The 25,132-nt window shown below is 37.9% G+C and overlaps 1 pseudogene; it reads left to right on the forward strand.

The window, feature by feature from the left end:
* LOC104828762 overlaps positions 1-25,132 on the forward strand; it is a 49,694-nt pseudogene that overhangs the window by 24,300 nt on the left and 262 nt on the right.

The following is a 25,132-nucleotide window of genomic DNA, read 5'->3' on the forward strand; positions in this document are numbered from 1 at the left end:
GTTTAGTGGGCATGGTGGTGTTGCGTTGATGGTTCAACTTGATGATCTTAAAGGTCTTTTCCAACCTAAATGATTTGATGATTCTATGAAACCTCTGCTGAATCTCTGTTTACTGTTTATGTGGAAGGGGTCTTCTGCTTTTTATAATTGAGGACATTAACTTGATTTTCTTCTACATCTTGATGTGATTTTAACTTTTTAAGATCATCTCAGACATAGTGAAGCTTTCAGACTACCAAGAAAATGCCTACTATTTCTTATAGAATGGTTTGAATAGCTGTCATTTCCAGTTCTTAAAATCATGTGACAATATTAAGATATCAGGTTTAGCTGAAAATTCATTGAGAATATTCCACACATTATACTTTTCTCTTTTATTTCCTAACTGTAAAACAATTAGTAAACCATTATTCTAACAGTTCAAGTGTTAAGTGAAGATTTTGAAACCGAATTATATGTTTGGATTCACTTGTTGACTCATTAAACATTAACACCAATTTATGCCAGCACACACTGTCACAATGTGCCTGTAAAAAATATCTTTGTTGTGTCAAACTACATACTTACAGGATTTATTTTATTACTTGTGAGTAATGAAAAAGATGGAAAAACAACATGAGTGATAGAAATATGATTTTTAAGAACAATTTTAGAAAAATATTTCCAGCTAAGTCACCCAAGTAATTTAGAGTGAGTAAAAGTGCTAAGTGATTAATTTTTAATATTTGTGAAATGCTCTAAAATAGAATTGTCATTGACTTGCTTAATGGTAGATAGTCTTTTTTTCAGTGAAAATTGGATACATAACCTGGGAGGATATTGAAGGGGCAGTTTTAAAAAAAAAAATTAGATATTTGTATTTAGAAAGTAATAGTCCGACATGAAAAAAAAGAGAGTAACTTAATTCATATTTTCAAATGAAATATGTTTTGCAGTATTTGATTTAAGTTACATTTTTTCTTTAGTTTACCTTTGAGGAACTGAAAAATGTTATGAAATTCAACATTTCTCAGTTGACAATTTTGATCTTTACTAGAGCACCATTTCAAGGAAAATTTTTCAGTTAAAATATTGTGTTCAACTCTAATATGAAGAGGGGAAATATCATATGTACCTGACAATGCTAATGTGGGGCCATCGTTATGCTCTTTCCAGGTCAGGAAAGGACGCACTACACTTGTTATCATTCATCATTTGTCAACAGTTCAAAATGTGGATCTTCTAGCTGCATTTGAAAATGGTGTCGTCACAGAACAAGGAACTCATAATGAATTAATAGAACAGAAAGGAATTTACTACAAGCCTGTTAACATGCAGGTAGCTTTTTTGCAAACTTTTTTTCATAGCTTTTATTATATTGTATGCTATTGAGTTAAGCAAATTTAATTGCTCCCAAATGTACCTCCAGCTTTGCAGTGTTTTCTCAGCAGAAAAACTCTAGGGGGAAAAAAACTTCCCTGAAGAATGCTAAACTTCATATTAAGTCAAATGTGCAAGTTTAATTCAAAGTTGTGAATTACAGGAATTCTAAGCAAAAAAAGTTGCTTTATGACATTAAAAATGAAGTATGTGAGACGGTAAAAATTAAAGTTGTGGTAGAAATGAAGTTCTAGAGCTGACTGATTCTCAGACTACTTTTCCAAGTCATAAAATTATAAAAACCATCAGGTTGGAGGGGACCTTGGTGGCTTATCTAGTCCAATCCCTGCTGAATGCAGGGCAGACTCTGAGGTCAGACGGGGATGCTCAGCGCCATGTCCTGTTGAGTTTGGGGTACCTCCAAGGATGGAGACTCCACACCCTCCTCAAGTCACCTCCTCCAGTGCCTCCCACCCTCATTGTGAAAACTCAAACTCTTTTGCAAGTACTTTTGCAAATCACCAGCGTCTTAGTGACTCTGGCTTCTGAAGTTTTGTCATGTAGACATGGTCTATTGTCGTGGTTTAACCCCAGCCAGCAACTAAGCACCACGCAGCTGCTCACTCACTTCCCCCCCACCCAGTGGGGTGGGGGAGAGAATCAGAAGGAAAGGTAAAACTCATGGGTTGATATATGAACAGTTTAATAGAACTGAAAAGAAGAAACTAATGATGATAATAAGAACAATTATGAAATGACAATAACAATAATAAAAGAATTGGAATATACAAAACAAGTGATGCACAGTGCAATTGCTCACCACTCACCAACCGATGCCCAGTCAGTTCCCGAGCAGCAATTCCTCCCAGCCCCATTCCCCCCAGTTTATATGCTGGACATGACGTCCCATGGTATGGAATACCCCGTTGGCCAGTTTGGGTCAGCTGCCCTGGCTGTGTCCTGTGCCAACTTCTTGTGGCCCTCCAGCTCTCTCGCTGGCTGGGCATGAGAAGCTGAAAAGATAATTCAGTCTAAACACTGACTTAGTCTAAACACTAGTTAGCAACAACTGAAAACATCGGTGTTATCAACATCCTTCGCATACTGAACCCAAAACATAACTCTATACCAGCTACTAGAAAGAAAATTAACTCTATTCCAGCCAAAACCAGGACATCTATCTTGAATATTTTTATTACCTCTCAAGCTGTCTCCTGAACTTCTCTAACAGTTTCTCTCAAGCCTTAACTTTGAAGCAGCTGGAAGTCTTGCTCCTGTTCTTCATGGTTCCCTCCTCATGTTGAAAGTCCCTCTTCTTGACTTTCTGATTCTCTTTTACTTTAAGGCTCTTTCATATAATTTTTGCATTTTAAAGAAGTTTTCCAGTGGGTTTGTTCAATTAACTTAGTTAACTCTCCTGTATGTTTTCAGAAGAGTTTAACTTGACAAAAAATGAGAAAAAAAAAATATCTATGTGGCTAAAATTCCACTCCCCCACTCTCCCTTGTAAGTGTTAGTGCATTGGCAAGTTTTTCACTGAGTATAGAGAGGAATTTATGAAACTTCAATACTTGTTTGGGCTTTGTAACATTGTTCAGTTCTTAACAATCTTCCGTTTACTTCACAGAAGTTGTTGTTGCTATTTAGAATTGATCATCAGTTGAAAATACAGGATAATATGGCCATAAACAATTTTTAGCATGATACTGTTTCATTTCAGGCATCAGGAACTGAGGATCAGTTACAGGAAGAGGGTAATGCACCAGCTATCTCAGAGGAGGCACGGAAGGAATCAATACTAGCTGGACAGAAAAGACAATCCGCTCAGAAAAGCATAAAAAGATTCACAATACAGAATGATGAACCTGACGTAAAAGCTGTTCAGCTTGTGAGTGTCTCTCTATTCTTACCTGCATGAGTTTCCATAACTAATGGGATAAGAAAGAAACGTGATCCCACTCGAGAGAGTAACTTTTTAACAAAATATGCGAAGGCAACCTATGTGTCTGGTTAAAGACTCTTAAATTGACAAAATCACACAAGAGTTCTACGGAAACAGTCTTTTCCCCTGAAGCTAAAATTAATTTTTTGTTGTGAAACTTGAAATAGTTTATTTGAGGAATATTATGAAAAAAAATTACTTGACTATGGGAATAGACTAAGTAGCAAGATAATTCATTTAATTATAGAACAAAAACAAAACCAGGTAGTTAGTCATACCACTCAAATAACACACCCTGAATAGGAAATAATTACTATTTTTATCTAAATGTTTTGCTCTCTATTGTCTAAAATGTCTGTGTTAGCAAATAAATTACTGAAAATTAAGATGTAATTATTGAGCTGGCTAATGACCTAAAACTTCAAAAGGTCATATTCAGCCACGAGTAAGTAGCAATTCTTTTAACATTCAATACCGTCAATGAGAAAAGTGGTTTAAATTCACAATTTCTGTTTCTGGATAGTCCCATGAAGGGTAAGTGGGATTTGCGACTAATCCTTTCAGGTAAAGGCTCAGATTGTTATTGTTGGAAGAAATGAGAGCTTATATAGCATTCATTGGTCTTTTCCTTCTTCTTTTATGTTATTATTATTATTGGGTAGTGAGTAACAGTAAGAATTTCTGCAGTTAATTAATACAGTTTTTAAAGATCAGTTAGTTTGGATTTTCCCAACATGGAATATTGGATAAGGAGCATATTACAAAGAATATACATGTCCCTCATTTCCCTCCATTAATGTCTAATATTTATGCAGATGGAATCCTTTTATTTTAGGATGAAAGCGTACCTCCAGTTTCATTTTTTAAAATTATGGAGTTGAATAAAACTGAATGGCCATACTTTGTTATTGGAACTTTACGCACCATTATCAGTGAGGCCTTGCAACTCATATTTTCAGTCATCATTTCAGGCATTATAGGGGTGAGTATAAAACAAAGAAGTAAAAATCTTCATTGTATGCTTTACCTTTTGTCATTATTTCCTGACTACCTTTATGATAAACCAATAAAATGATACATTTTTTTCAATTTACACTGCAAAGGTGAGGAATGGGCAAAGGTCCTTGCTATGGAGAATGCAAAATGTCAGCTCGATGTCTCACAGAGCAGTGAGGCAAATTGCACATCCTCAAGCAGATCAGCTCACCCACGCTGCGTGAGGAGGCGTTCTCCTGTGACGTCTCCAAATCTGCTTCACCCTTACCCCTTTAGAGAAGGCAGTATGTCAGCATGAGCAGTGCAGGCCTGAAAGGTGGTCCTTGCGCTGTCTTGCCCACATGCACTCAGCCATAGCCTTGCAGAAGATATGATGTGACAAAAAGCAGTGCAAATGAAACAAGTTGAAAGGAATGTGAGGTAATGCTTCTGAATAGACTTTTCATTATAGAGACAATTTCTGTAAGCCTGAACTTATGGTGTTAGAAAAATGAAGTAACATTCTCAAGCTAGCAATACTTTATACTAACATTTTTCTGTCAGAACACATTGTTTTGTTGGAAAGGTATTAATAATGTTACAGTGCTGGTTATTATTACGGTTTTGACAGCACAGGAGAGAGACAAACTGAGTGTGAGAGTACAAGTATACAGGTTTATGGGTGCTTAAGTACCCATATGCCATGTGGCATTCATGCCATACCGAGAAACAATATATGGCCATGTTACTTGCATGAGTTGCAGAAGACAAAGATTACCTTATCTGTCTGCTACAGGAATCTGAATCAGTTTAGAAACAAATACAGCCCTGGAACTGAATGTCAGATTCATGTTTTGACTGTTTTGGGATGAGGCTCTCAGTCTTTTTTTCTCATATTTTTCACAGTTTCACCATAAAACAAGAAAAAGGAAAAAAATGAAAGCACAGCAACATCTGCATTTACTGGAGCATTTTTTTACAGCCAGTCAAGCTGTAGTATATAACATGAAAGATACTGAAATAGCCTATCTTCATTTTTTTGTACTCATATATGAGATGTTACCTTCCAAAGAACTGTTTGGGAAAAGAGCATTATATTGCTGTTATACTTCAGCTTTTAATGTAAAGTGTAACAGGAAACATCCCTGAGGGAGGGGGAGCACGCTATGCAGTTGCAGTCTTTCAACAGTTGTCCCCAAATGATTCCAACATGGAAAATAATCTGACAGAGGGCGGAAGATATATATTTGGAAAAAACAGAATTAAGTTCCTTCCTTTATAAAACATTAATTTCCTCTAAAAACTTTTACAAATATTTTCAGGTGTGAAAGGATTTATAACAAATCTATATTAGAAAATTTATATAATTGCATTGTAAATTTTATTGCTGTGGACCAAGGTATAAAACAAGGTAAACTGGAGTCACTCTGAGCAAACAATAGATAAATTTTTACTAAGGCAAATTAAATTTCATTTTAAAATTTAAAAACACAGCATCCAAAATATGCAAACACAATGCAACAACAAAGAATATACAACATCCTGAAGATCTATTTAAAAGACTTAGAGACCTTGAAGACCTCAAACCTTATAAAACATATTTGTGTCATCCAAAATTAAAAGCATTATCTTTATTGCTCTACAAACTTGGTGAAATTATATGATCTTCTTGCTTCATGAACTATGATTTTTTTACCGTATATAAAAGTATGATGATGGTTTGAGGATGCTACATCTTTAATATTCATTTATCCACAGTTGACATAAATAAGTGCATGGAAGCTTCAAATGGAAAATTATTTCCACAACAAAGCAAAGTCTCTATACAATGTATATCAGGTGGGGGAGTGTTGTTAACATACAGAAAACAAACAATAGAAATCTGTTTATCGCTGAGTCTTAGCCTAAAAAAATAATGGGTCTATAAAACATAACACAGCATATTAAGAACAATTTCCATATTTCTCTCTCACTAACTAGTCATTGTTTAACATGCAATTATCTTCAGCCAGTGCCTCCAGAAATGCTATTCTAAAGTCCTAAGACATGACTCAACATTTTACGGGTGTAAATTGCAATAATAATTTACTGATATAGGTTGTTCACTGAGGTGTTGCTGATTTTATCTTGCCAAAATACCAATGAAGCCTTCATTCACAAGACATGTAAAATTGCTTCAGATCTGTAACTTCAAAGGAAAAAAAAATCTTAGTTCAACAAGAAATGGACTTATCACTTTAAGTGTATGTAATGCATATAGCGTGTATGTAACAATAACGGGAAATTATTGCACTGTAACTTAAGTAAATTAATTTTCAAAATTTTCTCTTATAAATGTTTGTAGATAAAGGAGAGGCTGCCATCAGGGAGACAAACAGTATATATGCACTGCTGTTCTTAGGTTTTGGACTAATTTCTTTTGTCACTTTTTTTCTTCAGGTAAGTTTTTGTTACTGCAATTGTTCATGGTATTTGAGGCACCCTATCTCAACTGTGCTAAGTTCTCAGCACCTTGGTGTTAAGCAGTACACAAGAAAAACGATGATGAACTTTCACTATCAGATAGGTTCAAAATATAGTAAGAGGTTTCAAATGTTCTCTGTGCTATAAGCTGACCTCCATTTCCTCAGCAAAGTTTGCGTGTAAGGCCCACACTACACCACAGCCTGTGTAGGAAAACCCAATACTGACAGCTCTGATAGTACTGATGGTAACTTTGGCAGCACAGGTTTAGATCAGGTTTTGAATCTTCTGTCTTGAGTAAATGGTTGCCTCAACATTTGCTCTGAGCTCTGTGCAACACTCCTGTCAGCATCTGATCTGGTTGCACTGAAACTGCTCTGCATGTACATGAACTCAACCCCTTGGATTTCTAAGAAAACATACCAAAAGTAACTGAGAAAGACCACATCATATGCTTAATTTAAGATTACTCACAGCTCCATACCATGAAAGTTAATTAACATTTCAGATCACCTCTTCGGTTTATGGGATGCATCCTTCTGTTTGTACAGGGTCAAAAAGTTTTGACCACATTTTGTGAAACAGAGTCTAAATTTCTATGCACACATAATTGTTCACGTGGTCATGTGTATTTGCCAATGTGTGGAATTACGTATATTGTGGGAAAACTGCCAAGTTCATATATAAATCAGTCCACTTGTTATGTGACTTGATGCGCATCTCATTTACATGCACAAATCGCTTTAGTTATTGCTCAGCTACTTGTGTTGGCCTTGCCCAATCATCTGTAGACTTCTGAACACCACCTTGCAACCTTTTGCCTCATGCCCCTGAGGCAACAGGGTGCCTTTTCTGAAATGATGTCCAGCCCTTGCCTCTCTTCAGGCAGAACCAACCTCAAAATTCCTACTTCTGTGATGCCCTTGGAAAAGAAAAGAAATTGGTGGTATAGCTCTTATGGAGATTTCTCCATCCAAATGTGTCTCCCTGTCTCCCTCATCTCATTCCTGCGTAGTCAGACCCTGCATGGCCCTGGCCCAAGAGTGACAGGTTCACCAGTACATCTTTGTGCACACTGAGTTGTGTTGTAGTCAGTGAGTATCTGTGCAGGTTCAGAGGATTCCTCTAGAAAATAACGAGTAGCACTACAGTTTTTTGATTGGAAGCTCTTTGAGAGAGAGAGGGAAATCCCTGGTATTTGTACAGTGACTAAAATGATTATAAGGTCTTACTTGTAATAGCACCAAGCCTGTTACTTTGAAGTGAGCAGTTTCTGTTTGAAATCAGGTATGATAAAAATATTCCTGCAATTAAAACAGTTTGGTGGGGCCTGAAGACTATTACGTGGTATACACTTGTTTCTCAAAAAAACAATGTCTCATTCTTTGCTCTACCCTTATAGGTGCTAAATTTAGCTTTTAAAAACTTTGATTACCTCAGTTACAGCTAGAATATTTTTTAGTTAGTAATATTCTTTTTAATATTATATGCAGATAGTCAGTTAACTATTTATCTGAAAAAGACAAAAACTGCAATTAGGTAATAAATAGGCTGTTTGGGGTTTTTTCTCTCAAACTGGGTTTCACATTCGGCAAAGCTGGAGAAATCCTTACAATGAGGCTTTGATCCACAGCGTTTACAGCAATTCTTAGACAGGTAAAAGCATTATATATTTAGCTTTCTGGAGCTTTAGAAATGCTTGTTTGTTTACATGCCATAAATTGTCTTTGTGTTTAGTTAAGTAGCCATGCTGCTATCATATCCATAAAGATACCACGCTGATTTCTTCAGCTCAGTTTAGAAACTGACTGGACTAAATCTTCATAACAGGTCCAGGTAGATATTTTAAATGGTTTTAAAACCTTTTTATTGATATAACCATAGGTCAAGTGTAAGAAACCTCAAAGGTAATGGTAGTGTTTATTTAGGATATTTAATAAAATCAAAGCACCTTTGGACTGAGGGCCAGAGAATTTAGGCTGTACTCTGAGACTGAATCTGAAATTTGGATCAGCCTTCATGGTCGGCTAAGTCCATGTATAGGCTAGGATCCACAAATAATTACTAGTGAAGATTATAGGACCTGGATATCTGACTAGCTGCACTCACTAAACTGGTGGCTGCTCCTGTGTAGCTAGGAGAGAGTCAAAGAGATCCACAGTAGGGGTCAAGGGTAGAAACAGGGCTCTGCTGTCAGTAGAAGTACATTCAGCAGTGGAGTGAAAACTTCTTAAAATAATCAGCCTGAAATCCAAGCACAGCAGCCTCTAGTTGCTAAGCAGTGAGGAGGATGTCAAGGATCCTGACTGCCTGCGTAACCAGCCTCGTTACCATTGTTTGATGGTTGGCGTTAGCTGCTTCCTGGTGCTGGTGCTCAGCATCCCTACTCTGCTGCAGTGTGGGTAATGTACCAGTGCAAACTGGTAAGCCCTGCCTGGGGGGCACAGTCTGCACTTGCACCTGCCCTGAAGGCTTGCCAGCATTTCCAGTTCATATTTCAGCACAGGTATTTTTACCCCTCTTTTGCTACCACTCCTACCCTTACCAGCTGATTTCCTACTGAGTATTTTTTTTTAATTCATCAAGTATTTCAAGGAAATGTTGGTATTCAGTATCTTATTATCAATCCACTGCATAAATTCATTCCTTCCCTGAATTTCTATTAAATTTTACTCCCAGCTGACGCAGCTGTAGGCGTGCATGTGATCCGTGAGGCAGTAGAAAGCAGAGTGACATCAGACTAGACACATCACTCCCTTGCCTTTCACTCACTACAGACAGTGGTCTATGCCAACCACACTGTTCTGATGTATCAGCAAGTCCGGGACCAAAAAGGAGGTTTCTAGACAGGCACAACTCCACCACTTGAAGAAGTGTCCATACAGCTGAGTGAAGTTTTCCTGGACTCCACAGAGGGTTGTTCCCTCCTTGAGAAGTTCCCAGAGCCAACCTGAGCCGCATCAGCTTCCCTTTTGTTAACCCCTTTCACTAGAGGCCCAGATGCCCCCTTCTTTCTGGTTTGTATGGGAAGGGATTATAGGTCACCTCCTTGGAAATTAAGTCCCATGAGACTTTTTTTGACTAGCCCAGGAGTAAAGTGAGGTCTCTAAGACCATGCTGAATCCCAAGAGATCCCTGGAGGAAGGGCTTGAAAGACCCTGTGTCGACGCGGAAGTCACGGACACTGCACAAAATCAATATGATCAAAGCAGATGCCAATTTATTGCCCAAATAGCTTGGTTTATATAAGTATTTTAATTCCTGCTCATGCGTAAGCCATCTGTTGATTGGTTAACATGTGCTGTCCACGCGCCTAAAACAATAATTTGATAGGATAAGGCCTTCTGATCACGCGAATGGTTCCCCCCGCCTGTATCTTATCTTGTGTCCTGCTTTTAGTCACGTAGGCCCAACTTTGTTCAGCATTTTGTGCTTATTTCATCAAACTTTTGTAGCAACAGTTAGCCTTGTTCTACTTTTCGTGCTCGCTTCATCAAATTTGTAGCAATAGTTAATCTTTGCCACATCCTTGAGGCCTGCTGCCTGCAGAGGCCTCTGGCTCACGGAATAATCAGTTCCATTGTACCTGGATTGTTCATATATGTCCATTGTTTTCTAAATATCCCACAACCCTAAGGGTTACAGAGAGGTTTTCATGACCTGAGTCAAGTATATGTCATTATATTCACTTTTCTCACCCTGATGTGAAAATAGTGCCCACCCAGCATCATGTTCAAGTATCAAGGACTACAGCAGAGGGACCTGAGAGGGTTTTGTGTATTAGCAGCAACACATGTGGTGCATTCTCCATATCATATAACACCAAAGCTACCATCTGGCTAGGCGAGCCTACAGCCAGACTGAAACTGTTTTACATCTTTTTTTCTTACCGTATTTAAGAATACAGTACTTTAGTGCACTTAAAAATAATCCCTCACCCTCAATAAAACCCCAAGAATTCAAAATGTAGCATGTTTTTTGATGTCTAAAGGTTATGCATTTACACACTAATGGTAGGAAATATAAAAGCTCTTACAGTAACCTTATGAACAGTTATTACACAAAAATTCCGTATAGTTGCTATGAACTATGTATGCATAATGTAATACAAATACTTAGATTGTTTCATGATAATAAACTTATGGTTTTGATATTTGGCAGATCCGGAGGAAAGATAGAGTGAATGTTTTATTTTTGCTTCCTAGGTTTAAATAACACAAATATTTTGCATTTAATTCAGGCATTTTAATTTTCAAGTAAGTGCTTTAGAGTCACTGATCCCTCTGACCAATTAATCTGAATTGCTAATGAGATACAAAAGATCGACAAGATTTTCTCCCCTGAAAATAGTGTCTTCCAGATGAGGAAGAAGTAGTGTTGAGTAACCTCCTAGTACTGCATATCATTTTTACATATGTCTTCTCAGACACCACAGCAATTTTGCAGCAACACTCAGACTTTCATAACGCTTCACAGCAGGCATACAGATTTCACAGTACTTGTAACTGACAGAGAATTAAGATGTATTTTTAGCTTTATATCAGGAGAAAGTATATTGTTTAGTTAGTAGTCTTTGCAGATGCATGTTATACATCCAAGTAATTGTCCCTAAATGGCAGATTCCTTTGTATTGCTATTTAGTGAGCATCTGATCATCAAAACCATGTTAAATTCACAGGCAAAAATTTCTTGTAAAGCTACATTTAATATGAAATAATGTGGTAGTGTTTGTGCTATTGCAAAAAGGATATACAGATTGTTAACACAACTTAGGTTTGAGGTTTGTGTTCCTGTACCTTTATTAAACTTTTAGGTCTATTGTATTTATGGTTACATGTAAAGAACACCATATTGTGTTGTCATATGTGTGTCATTCCGTTGTAATCCAAAGTGATTAAGTTCTCTTATGTAGCCTAATTAGGTGATGTGCAGACTAAAGTTTTTAAGATGATAATACTCTACTTCATGCTGTAGGAGATCAGCTAGTTTGATGATCCCCAAAATAGCACTGGAGCACTAATTACAAGACTTGTTAATGATGCTTCACAAGTGAAAGGAGTAAGTAGCAAGCACTGGCATTTTTCATATCTGGTTTAGCGTGGAGTAAGTTACAGATTGGATTCTACAGGTAGAAATCCTGTACCCACAGTCATCTGGAAGCTATTATTATTTATTAAATAATATTATATTGTTTATTAAATAATTATTTATTAAATAATATTTATTTTGGTGTCACACAAAAATTTAATATCATAATAGTAGGTAAGATATGTATTTTTTATAGATATATATCTTTTCTTTTAGTTCATATTAAAGTTCAGTCCTGTTATCACTAGTACGAGTCATCCAAGTAGTCCGTTTACTTAATTTGTCCAACCTGCTTAGATGTCTAGACAGCATTGTATTTCCCTGCTAAATGTTACAAATATTAACAAAATGCTTAAGTGTATGCCTCAAAATGAGGATTGCTCTCATTACAGCACTATGTTTGTTCACATGCTTAAAGTTAAAACTGTTCAGAGAGAAAAAAATGGTCATCTTGGACTCCAAGCTAGGAAATGTCATGTTTCAGGAGACCTAGCAAGTTTGAAGACATGGTTCTACGTCTAAAAATATGATATTTATGAAATGTCATTTTATTTTCTTTGGCAAAACATGAAAACAAGGACTCTAAGTCTGAGTGAATAACTGGAAACAGAGGAGGAAGACTAGATAAGTTATAGAAGACTTGAGGGAATGATTTGTACAATAGAATGGTTTTTCAAAAGATAAAGCATCCCGTTCTGCACAATATTTAGGCCAAATTAAGCACTTTCAGATATCCTCTGGTGAATAAACCTCAATTGTCTAGGTAACAAATATTTTCTGTCTAGTTTTCAAATAAAAAGTGTAATCTACAATGGTTTCATTCTTTTCCAGGCTACAGGTTCCAGACTGGCACTAATTGCCAAAAATGTAGCTAATCTCGGGACTGGGATTGTTTTGTCACTTATCCATGGCTGGCAGTTTACTCTTCTGCTTTTAGCCATTGTGCCAATTATTGCTGTAACAGGAATGATTCAAATGAAGATGCTTGCTGGACATGCAAAAAAAGATAAGAAGGCACTAGAAATCACAGGAAAGGTGGGTTCAGTGACATTTTAATTTGCTTTTATGTTGTACTGCACAGTGTTGCTTAATAGGGACATTGGTAATGGATCAAGAATATACTCCTCAAAGAAGTAAAAATCTGCATTGTTGTATTGTTCTGACAAAATGGCGATAGCAACCATGAAGCTGAAAATTGAAAATGTGAGTTATTAATTTATGTGCCAAAGTATTTTGTAGCATTCAGACTGTACCAAGCATTTAAAAGTCATGGGTCCCTCATGCCTGTCCCGAGTTTGCGTTCATGTTCCCTATTCTTTCCCAGCACTCTGCTTTTTTTCCCTCTCTTCATGTCTTTCCAGCTTGTTTCCTTTCAGAGCCCCTCTCTTCTACCTGTCACACATCTTCTCTTTCTCTCACCTTGCAGTTGTCTGTGGGCTTAGTATAAAAAGGCAAAGTATAGAAACCATCAGTAACAAGGATGCATGAAAACATCATGGTGACAGTGTAGCTGACTGTGCCCTGCAATCCCTTGCTCTGATTTTCATTCCTTCCCCTCTCAGCTGGGAAGGGAAGCAGGAGCCTGAGAATCTGCTTCAAAGAAAAATGTGAGTGGGGCAGCAAAGAGGGAGGGTGTTACTTCATTTCATAACCCTGAGGAGAACTGTTTTCTCACTTCCCAAGACGTGCTGTCTCAGGACATGCTTTGTGAGGACTGGGTTTTTGACACACTCCAAGGAGCACAGCACCTGTGTGATCTCCTCTTCTGCTCTTTCCCTCCTTCCCATTACACCGCGGTCAGTTGTGCAGAGGAGTCTGGGCACAGAAAATCTTATTCTTTCTTTCCATGGTCTCTATTAGGAAAGTTTCTCAGAGGTGCTTCTCTGACTCCAGGCTGATTAGAAAATGTTCTTGGGTGTTTACTCCTAGCCCTTTTCACACTGAAATAAAAAGAAGGAAATTCCTCTTGGATTCGCCTGCCAGGCATTTTGGTATAAATCTACATAGCAATGATTCATTGTAAGGTCAACTCACAAGGCATCCACAGAATGTTGTCTCCTGACACATGTAAATAAGTATTCTCTCATAATATTTTTTCCCAGTAAAAATTTTAAAAATAGTCAAGAGAATGCAAGGGAATTAACTCATCTTTTATTTATCGTGATTTCTACAACAGTTTTCAGCTGAAACTTACCATGCAACTTGAATTTAACAAAGTCTCACAAAACTCTTCTGAAATAAGTATCCAGTGCAATCATTGTATGATCTGGCTAAAATTGTTATCTATTTTCTATGTCTCCTTCCAGATCATACAATGATTGCACTGGCAACTTATCAGCCTTGGCTGATGACAGTGCTTGGGACCAAGAGAGGCAAGAGAGGGTAATGCAAGGACAAGAAGTGAAACTTGGAAACCTCTGTGAGCTCACAGGTTGGCTGTTAGAAACAGTTCAAAACAATCTTTCTTCTTAGAAGAACAAATTCATTAAAGGTCGTTAGTGAGACAACTGTAAAGCTTCTCAGCCTCAAAGCATATTTAAATTGGCTGTGCAGAAAAAAAATTTCACTTTACCTGTCTGTAAAACTATTCTTATCAGTAATAGAGACATAAAGAAAACATGACGTTTGTCTTTGTAGGGGACCCAGATAATATTTACATGCCGTTATGTTAGTTTTTCCACGTTATTTAATTATTTCAATATCTTATCCCTCGTGTTACTTTGTTGTGTTTCTTATCTGTAGATTGTCTAAACATTTATTCTACTTATTATGTAGAAGTAATGATGTAGAAAGACGGGTCTGCCAAATGCATGGATATAGTTAAGGTTTTGGAGGTTAGCTCTTGTGTTTAGATCTGCTAGGCTTTTCCTTTTTCCTACTGAGTTGAAGGCTGAGTCGTGTTTGCTTCCAAGCTGTTTTCTGCACTTACAGTAAAGGCTGATGATTCACAAGCCTAGAGGTGTTTTGTTACACATTAAAATAAGACGTTTAAAGAGATTTATTTTTAAAACAATATATGTGTTGAAGAAAAAAATTAAAAATACTGTTACTAATTATTCATGAAGTTTTGCCAAACAAGTAACCTGTTGAGTGCATTTTTATGCACTGAAATATTTTAAAGTTATCTCATAGTCAAGTTTTTTAGAGCTGATTATCATTATCTCATACCAACTTCCTTGGAGACTATTTGTAAGAACAGTTACATGATTGTTAGGCAATGACCTGAATATCTGCTTTTGGCAGACTATATTAATCAAAACAATATTTTGCAGATCCCCAGTTTCTGGCAAAATTTAAAACATACGTATTTCCATAGCAATTCAGCAAAATGTTTCACTCTCAACATATCAAGAAAACCTGAAGGAAAACAAGTCCCAAGCATCTATTTTTAGCTCTAGGTAAAAATCTACTCTTTCTCTTTGAAAGAGGGGTTCTTCCTGGAAAACTGCCTGTGGAGAAATGCCATCTTCACACGAGAGATAAACTACTCTCATTGAAAGGCAGTGCAGAAACAACATAGCTAAAAGAGAGTAAACGTAGTTTATGCCTTCCTTATGAGCAGCAGAATTCATCATACACTTATCTAATGGAGTCAGTTAGCTCCTGGTACAATCCATGAGCACATGTTTTGGAGTGGTACAGACACTACAAGGGGCTTCTGTGAAGGTAGTGGGATTCCACAGTGTACAAATCTTACATGGGTGACAATATGTGAGAAAGAATTGAGCTTGAGTCCCAGGTCGTAGGTGACTTTCGAGACAGTGGATAATTTTTAATTTTCTTTTCCCATAAAAATGAGTGCGTTGGAACTAAATTATGAGCTGGAATGAGTATAGTGCTCCATGAATATACCTTACAAAATCACTTTCCAAGATGCTTTACATTTTGAGGTTTGATTTGCTGGATTTGACCAAGGCTAAGTCAACTGTTGTTATTAAAAAATTTGCTGATGATATTAATTAACTACAAGAAAATCCCCTTAATATTTGGGGACCATTAAGAAAATTAAGGCATGAGCTTCCACTAGTTTTCAATCAAGATTGGTTACCTAGCATCATTAATAATTTTGGAAAACTTCTACTGTTTTTTCTCTGTGGAAAAACAGGAAAATTTTCAAAGATATAAAATTAATAGGAATTAGATGCCAAGCTGCCATATGGGCCAGGAAAATCTGTCTCTACATTTTTCAGAATGGCCAGTGGTTTTGAGTTTCTCCTTTAGGAGTTTTGAAAGAATCCTGATTTCCCAAGAATGCTGAGAATGCACTGTGGGAAAGAGAATTTCTTTATGGGTGAGCTCAAAATCACTAGTTGCTTTTGAAAATGTGGACATATGTTTACCCTGCAGTTCCAAATGCATTTGCAGGTGATGTAGGTGTGTATCCTGACTGGGCTCCTGCTGCAATGACAGTTTCATGGCATCATCGCTGTGACAGATTACACAAGCCCACTGGAAAATAAAATCCTATTGCTGGCCTGTGCTAAAATATACGCTGTCTCAAATTCACTGCTATAATCCACGCTAATTGGATATATTTAACAGCAGCATATCTACAAATGTTGCAACCGTGCTTTCAACAGTATTGTAGACATACTTCTATTGCAGTTATTCTATTTATCCGATTATGTTTAAAAATTTCCATATAATCTTGTTCTGCTGATGAATATCTGCTCTCCAATACAGATGGCTTCAGAGACCATAGAAAATATTTGAACTGTTGTTACTTGGACTCAGGAAAGAAAATGTGGGCTTATGTATGGACAAAGTTTGCAAGCATCACATAGGTAAAGGAATGCTTCTTAAACAAAAGTTATTGAAATATTCCTTTTTAAAATTAGCATAAATTATCAACAATAAACTGAACCACAATTTATCTCTGTCAGTGCATCATAAAATCTTTCATTCCAAACTCAGCTTTGACATGAAAAATATAGATTATCTTTCCCTTCAAGCTAATGTTCTTGACATTTTAGCTAATGTTCTAAAGGTAACGTCTAAATGACTTCTTTTTTTTTTTTTTCAGAGTCTCCATGATGTTTAGGTAAGATTCCTATAAAAAACAGGGGGATTTTCCCAAGGAAGGAACCAGAGGGGTGGACCTGCATAACAGCTTCTGTATTTGTTTACTCTGCTATTTTATCAAAGTACTATTGCAGAACATATGAAACCTCATGAATTGTCACTTGCTTTAGTTCAATGTAAGATAAAGCACAAAGATTTGTTCTAGTGAAATCATTTCTGCTTTGTAGAAATTCTAAAGTTCTCAATTATTTTCCTCATATGTCAGTTAGTTGAAACTTTGAATTTCAACTGTATTATAATTTTGAAAATAATTTTAATGAATGTATGAGGTGAAGACAATACAAATTGTACATGCTCTAACTATTTAGAGTTAGAGCAATTTCTTCTTCTATCCCAATAGTCTCATCGGTTTTTGTAGACAGAGAGGAAACTAAAGCGTATGTGAATGATGATGTCTTGGGTTAGGATATTACAAAGAGCTAGAGATTATTTTACTTTAAAATACTAAGGGCTTGTGGATTCCTTTGAATTATAGGATACTCTTCAGATTCTTGAATGTTACAAGCAAATGTACAATATGATCATGATTTTTTTTTGTCACAGAAATTCTGTAAAGAAGGCACATATCTTTGGATTTACTTTTGCCTTTACACAAGCTATTATGTACTTTATTTATGTTGTGTGTTTTGGGTTTGGTGCTTTTCCAGTGAGAAATGGACATATGCAGTTTAAAGGTGTGCTTTGGTAAGTATCTCTCTGTTAGGTTCTTTTTTGTCCATATGGGAGAATATATTTGATTTTTCTATAGGTATCATGAAATTATGGAGTACAGAAGTGAAAAAATCGGTATATACTTCTGTTTTCCATTCTTCACCCTTACATTCCCCTTTCTTTCTTATACTATCACAAATCCAAAAGAAGTGATGCTTTTAGACTGTGTTTAGCTACCTACATATGATTTCCCTTGTAATCAGGTTGCCCAAGGTAAAAGGAAGACAACATGAAGACAGGCCTTGTTTTCATGGTCAACAAGGTTTCTTTAACAACAGAATCATATGGCTTAGCTGTAGGGAGTGTGGGTAGGCAAGATTAAAAGGTAAAAGTGGAGCAAGCAACGAGTGAAACTGAGGTGAGGAAATTATGAGCCCTGGGCTGGAGGGCAGGAGCAGTGGAGAGCAGGAGAAATGTTCGGCAAACACCCAATCTGGAAAATGTCCAGCCAGAGCTGAAAAAGCTTCTTTGAGTGTTTCTGGTGAGTTTTTCCCACTGACTGGCACCTTCTCAACCTTCTCTTTCCTCTGTCCCTATCTCTAGCACCTACCCAAGTCTTTTGCTTTTCTCCCTGCAGCTGAAATCCTTGTCTGTATTTGTCAATAGCCACCTTGTCTCCCGTACACATTCCATGCTTGCTTTCAGCCTTGCCACACACTTGCCTGGCAAAATATGTTGCAGAAGCTAAAGCAGCTTCTTACCCTGATTCCACCAACACCTTCTCAAATACCAGTATTACCCTCTCTTCCCCTACGCATTCAAGTGAATCCCTTCTCCTTGTGTATCTCCTCTCCTAATGCCCTTTGCTCATCCCAGATTTCATGCTTCTTTCTCATCTCCCATTTGCTTTCTGCCTTTTTCTCCTGAAGTCAAGGATTTGGTTGTGCCTGGAAGACTGGACCATTCAAAGGAAATATGGAATGGCAAATTTCTCCATAATCCTCAGACTGCTCCACAACTAATATCTTCATTTTTATAGATGAAGAAACTGAGCTGCAAGGAACTATACATCCTACCGCATCTCATGCATTAAGAACAGAAATCAACACATCCATTTCTAATAAATCCAGACGAGTGGGCAAGGAAGGGAAGCTTAGCGTGCTACTCTCCTCCCTACAAACAAATTATGAATTTTCTCAGTAAGGAAAAAGTCACAGATTTTGCAGTAGACAGCTCTTACCCTACCTCAGCCTTATTAATGAGTATTTATCTGAAGCCCCTAATCTGCCCATAAAAGCTTTTCTTGCCTTTGCCACACCAATGTCAATATATTTTTCTCCTTTTTATCTTTACAGAGTGTTTTCAGCTATTGTATTTAGTGCAAAGGCATTAAGACAAAGCACTTCTTTTACTCCAGACTATGCCAAAGCCAAGATGTCAGCTGCCCACTTGGTCATGCTCTTTGAAAGAGTACCCTCCATAGATAGCTACAGCGAGGAAGGAGAGAAGCCTGTAAGCAAGCACAGTGTTATGCACAGCATAGCATATTCCTCTAATTTATTTCAAGCCTGTTTTTCTTTTTTTTCTCCCACCCACATCATGGCTACTGAGAACAAGTACTGTGTGAGCCCATCTGCATCTGACTCATCTGACCAAAATGGGGTTAAGCTTTGCTTTGTGTCTTCTCCTGCCAAAACCTCACCTGTCTCTTGGTGAAATAACTTTAAGAGCCAATGGCAATAGGGTTAATGCAGCAGAGGTAATTTTTCAATACGTTCTTGCATGAAGCTACCTGAGCATGGACCTTGAACATATAACTAGGCCTCTAATATTTAACCAAAAATTTTTGAGGAATAACTTATTTGCAAATTGTCCATAATAGATTGTCACATAGTTTAGTAACCGACAATGTATATGAACTTATGGTTGCATGTGGCCTGTCATATAACAAAGAGGACAGAATGTTCCAGAAAACTATCACATATATATTATTAACCTGTGTTTATTATGTATATATATGTCTATATATGCATATATATGTATACACACATAATAAAGGAAAGTAGCTGTGAAGTCTTATGAAGTATCATACATTTGAGCTGTTATGTGGATTGGTCATTTGCATAGGTCTATATTTACATTTTATATATACTCATTGGTATGAACTATATTTCTTCTTGTGTAGGCATATATCCATATTACATATATCACATTACATTTTATAGTAAATTAATTAGAAAAGATCTTTAAGTAGAAGGATTGACTCTGTGCACAGATCAAAAATAGTAGATTATTTTCAGTACCTTTAAGGACAAAAATAAAAAAAAACCAGCAAAGAACATGCCAAGAATCTGAACGAGGTCCTTGCAAAGCAGACAGAAGCCAGCCACCTAGAGTTATTGTTACTTTTGAAAATGTAATTTGTTTAACAGATGGTGTAAGAGAAGCTGTCAGAATTTGTGTTTAGGGAACAGATTTTTAATTAAAATATGCCTGCAGAGTAGAATATTTAGCAGAGAAGTTGTATTTTCACAATAGCTTCTCACTACATACTAATTCCTGGGGAAAAAAAAGAAGTCTGATCCTTTGGAAAAACTCCCAGTGATCTCTTTTATGAACGTTCTTCATAGTCCTTTATGATCTGTTACATTAGCCTAAAAAATTGACCTAACTCTACTGTTTCAATCAGAAAATTTTTGGTGGAAGCATAACATTCAACAATGTGGCATTTAACTACCCAACCTGACCAAAGGCTAAAGTGCTCCAAGGTTTGAATCTGAAAGTAGAAAAGGGACAAACTCTGGCTCTTGTTGGTAGCAGTGGCTGTGGAAAGAGCACTGTTGTTCAGCTGCTTGAGAGATTTTATGATCCGCTCAGTGGAGAAATGGTAAATGTTCCACATCAAGTGTAAGTTGCAGGTACATGATACATGCTTACTCTATTTTATGAATATAATTTATTAGCTTTTTTTTCCCCTCTTAACTAATTTCATTACATGTTTCCTAGTGTAACTACTCACTTTTGTCAATGTTTCTAATATTTTTTTTGTAATATTTTTGAAAATTAAGGGCAGGAACACATGGATTTTCAATATTCTCTATACAATCATGGGGCAAGTAGAAGGAAAGTAAAATTTCTAAATTTCCCATGCCATTTCAAATTATTAGAACAAGATCCAATGGAGACAAGTTGCTACATTGGCCTGACCAGAGCCTACTGGTATCACTGAGGTTTAGTTTAATTAGAGTAAGGATGAATTGTTGGGAATTTAACAGCAGCACTGCTTAGGGTAGTCACTGAACTTCATTGTGTCATCGCCTAGCATGTAAAAACTAAGTAAAGGGAAGATGAAAAAAACCTGAAAAGCTCTTCTTGGATCTTGAAGCATCTGGAGGCTGCAGATAGATGTCTGTGCGTTCCTAGGATGGTTTCGTACTTGCCAAATAAAGTGACCTCATATTTAATCTGTTTCTTCACTTACATGTGTATTTCAGCCATGGTCAGGGCTCCAGTTCAGAGGATTTTGATCCTTCCTCTAAAAGTCAGAGAAAAACATGACCACCAGACTTTCCAAACCCAGATATCTACCTCCCACCATAGTCCTGACTCTCTGTGAAAGGCCAAACTGTCATCTGTAGCTCAAACTGAACTGCAGCCTGAAGCACAGATAGCCTCCTTGACAGATGGAGATGCTGGAATGACCTTTTGGCTTCTTCTCCCTGGAGTTTGTATTTAGTTCCTGATGCTTGTCAATGAGAGAATGGCCTTGAACTGTGAGAAATCTTTTTCTAAGACTGGGAAAAATACTTACTTATTCAGTGCTTAATCATTTAACTGCTTTATTACATTCTGAGGGAGTAAGAAGACAGATTGATCTCATCAACCCACACAGAAAACAGCTGGCAAGTTGTTGTGGCTTAACTCCAGCACAAGTCAAGTTATTCCTTACAAAGGAGTCCCTATTCTCATGTGCACACAAATACAATTTTTCTTGTAAAGATAGAAACATTTAGCCTATTATTTTTTAGTTGATCATTGTACTGAGGAATACGAGCTCTGGGTTAGGGCTCTCTTCAATGCCAGGCACTGTATAAACAGAATAAAAGGATGATCTGGGCTTCAAGGGTCCAATGTCCCAGTGTACCCACAGGCACAGGATGGTGATTTAGTCCACAGCTCATTAGTTCTGCTTTAGATAGAAGTCATGAGGATAAATGCTGATGTTTTATTATAGACAAAATAAATCTCTGCATAATGGAGACAGTTAAACTTATAATTGTGGATGCTAATGTCCAGATAAGGTACAGTGGGAGAAGAGGAGGAGTTCAAGTGCTGATATATAGAGTTTTACACCTGTATCTCATCTTACATGAGCAAGTGATGGTAGATGAATTTTTCTCACTGATGTACAAGGATGATATTCAGTTATGGGATTAAGGACTACTGTGCATTACTGTCCCCTATTACTGTCATTTGAGAGATGAGGACATCTGACTCCCAGATCAGCATAATAGAGATGGGATAAAGCTGCTAATAAAGGAAGTGGCTGTGGAAACACTTTATGGTATAGATAATCTACTGATTTCTGAATTAGATCTTTCTGTCACCAGCATAGTACCAATGTCTCTAGTACTGATAGCAAGATGGCAGAGAGAGTAGATCTGTATTAGCTCTTTTAGTTAGGGTGATAAACAAGTGGGGTGCGATACAGTGGCTTCATACAGCTGAAGTTTTTCCAAGATTCATAGAGACATCTGACATTATTGTATTGATTGCAACATAACTAGGCTTTAACAGTCACCTCCCATCTCTGCTGCCATGCGTAAGTGCCTAAGTTAACAGACTCACCGCATGAAATGGCCTGAATGCGCTGTCTGCTAAAGGCCTTAATGGCGCTAAATTAAAAAAAAAAAACAAACCACCAAAAAACCCCACACAAACAAAACCCAGCCATTTGTAAAGTACTATGATTAAAATATTTTTTTTCTGACTTTTTAGCTCCTGGATGGCCAAAATGCAAAGACACTAAATAGCCAGTGGCTGAGAGCTCAGACTGGTATCATCTCACGAGAACCAATGCTGGTTGACTGCACTATTGCTAAAAACATTGCTTATGGGGATACCAGTTGGGAGGTGTCACGTGAGGAGATTGTCAATGCAGCAAAAGAAGCCAATATTCATTCCTTCATTGAATCACTACCAAAGATAATTAGGCCCTCATTTCCAACTTGGAACTGGGGGGAAAAACCCCATAGTGCTTATTCATGCTTTCCTAAGTAAATATGGGTTAAAAGCATTTATATTTCCATGACTTACTGAATTAGACATTGAAATTTGGGGGGGGTCTCCCCCAGAAGACCTGAAGGACAGAGAGCTAGGAGGTGACAGCGGCTGCAGGCATTTGCTCAGTCCCACTGCCACAGATACCTGAATGGGGGGAGTCTTCGTCTCCGCAGGAGAAGCGTCTGTTAATAAAATAACCTGGATGATACTGGTACTCAGGCAAGTCATTCTAGGGAGCAAGGGACATGTAGAAAGCACTGAAAAAGAGGCTGGTTACTTCCCCTTAGTTAAGTGAAAGCACCAGGAAAGTGCTAAGGCAGCCTAAGGAGTGCTGGTCTCGCCCTCCTTTCTTTCAACATCTCATTAGCCAGGTGTGTAAAGTCACGCACAGAGTTGGCTTGGAAAACCAGGCAGAAACCCACCATCTTGTTCCCGCTTCCTTCTCTCCCTTTCCTTATTTATACCTGTTGATACCTCCTGGTTGCATCTGATGTGACAAGCTGAGTCTCCAGCAGAGTGGATCTTTTTGCTGCAAAATAAACAGCACCTTGGAGGGAAAAGCAGTCTCAGGTTTTCTCCATTGGTTGTGAATAATTATGCTAGGGAAAAAAAAAAAATCCCCGAAGTTGAACTGCTCATGTCCCACTGAGCAGCTGCTGGCAGATGCATGTAGGCAAAGGCGTTTCCTACCTGCTCTCTAAACTGAGCCGAAGAAGCTAACACCTGCTTGTCAGCTCGCTCTTGTGGAAAATACAGGCTAGGACAAATATTTCTCACGTCAATAAATTCCCACAGACTTAGGAGATTGATGGGTTTTCCCTGCAAAGCCTCATCCCTTAGATGAGAGATGTACATTTGTTCACACAGCAGCAACAAACGGAGGAAGCACAGAGCTGGAATCAAATTTTCTGAGTAGATTTGCGTCAGCTTTAAAACAGGGTGGGAGGCAGATGAGATTTTGATTGGCTTCTCATTCATCCTAAATCACTCTCAATGTCTTTCAGGCTGACTTTTCTTCTTACGGAGAACTGGGGCAGCGAAAGAAGAGCTGACTGCTCAGGCTGCTCTGTGCTGAGTCTTGGGTTTGCTCCCAGCAACGTTGCAACCCTCCTCTCACACCCTGCACTCAGCTTCTCTGCACCTTGGTCCCCTACCCAAAACAAACGACACTGCTCTTGCTCAGCATCACGGGGTTTGCTCTGCAGTTAAAGAGACTCAGAAGCGTGTTTCTCAGCTTGGCTACTGTATGTAGGCTTCTCACCCACACTTGCCCTTGTGTCTGGGAAAGGGGCTGCCCCAGACTCATCACTCAGTGGAAATGCAGCTCAAATGTCGCATTCCACAGGATTAGATCCAAATCCAGGTTTACGCTCATGCTTACTTTCTGTATCTAGAAATACAGTACACGTGTGGGAGACAAAGGAACCCAGCGCTCTGGTGGTCAGAAGCAATGCATTGCTATTGCCTGAGCTCTTGTATGGCAGCCCCAAATCCTGCTGTTAGATGAAGCTCTGCACTGGATACAGAAAATGAAAAGGTATCTTGGCTTCGCAAACAGGAATGGGGATTTGCAAGTTGGCTGGTAATGCCAACAGGAAGCTCTTCTTTTGTAAAAAACAAACAAACAAACAAACTTACCCACCCCCCCATCCCCAAAACAATGCAGTCTTATCAATTTTTGAAATAATTTTATTGCAACATTTGGCATCTTTGTGGCCACAGAGCCCAGATCATCAGGTAACACTAAAGAATTCGTAACCTTCTGAGTATTAAAAAAAAAAGGGGGGCGGGGGTAAAAGTGTGTGTACCAAGTATACCATACTTAATGCTTAGAAACTAGAATACAAAATTATTCAGCATGTTATTTGATTATACCATGCTTTTATAATGGGGGATTAAGTTGTAATTATTTAATGAGTGGGACTGAAATTTGGAGCAGTTTTCCATGTTGCTGAAAGTGAGACAGCACATGGCTTGTCAAAGGAGCCAGACCAATTTGTTGGGGACAATTTCTAAAACTGACCAACTAAGACCTGCCTGCAGCAGTAAGGAAGAGCCAGGCTGCGACCCTGGAGAAGTTTGCTTGACCCGACTTATGGGGCAAGCAAAAATATGAAGACAGGCACACCAGCAACCACTGTCTGTCCCCTGTCTCCCATTCCAGATGTACAAAAATGGATCTGTACCAGTCATCAGGGCTAAGTTTTTCACCTCCGAGACCATAGAAACATCACCTCTGTCATTGCTCTATCACAGATAACTTAACAGATGACAAGGGGCATCACAGGT

Source organism: Haliaeetus leucocephalus, unplaced genomic scaffold (assembly GCF_000737465.1).
Source record: "Haliaeetus leucocephalus isolate CR32 unplaced genomic scaffold, Haliaeetus_leucocephalus-4.0 Scaffold0, whole genome shotgun sequence".
NCBI classification, from domain to species: Eukaryota; Metazoa; Chordata; class Aves; order Accipitriformes; family Accipitridae; genus Haliaeetus; species Haliaeetus leucocephalus.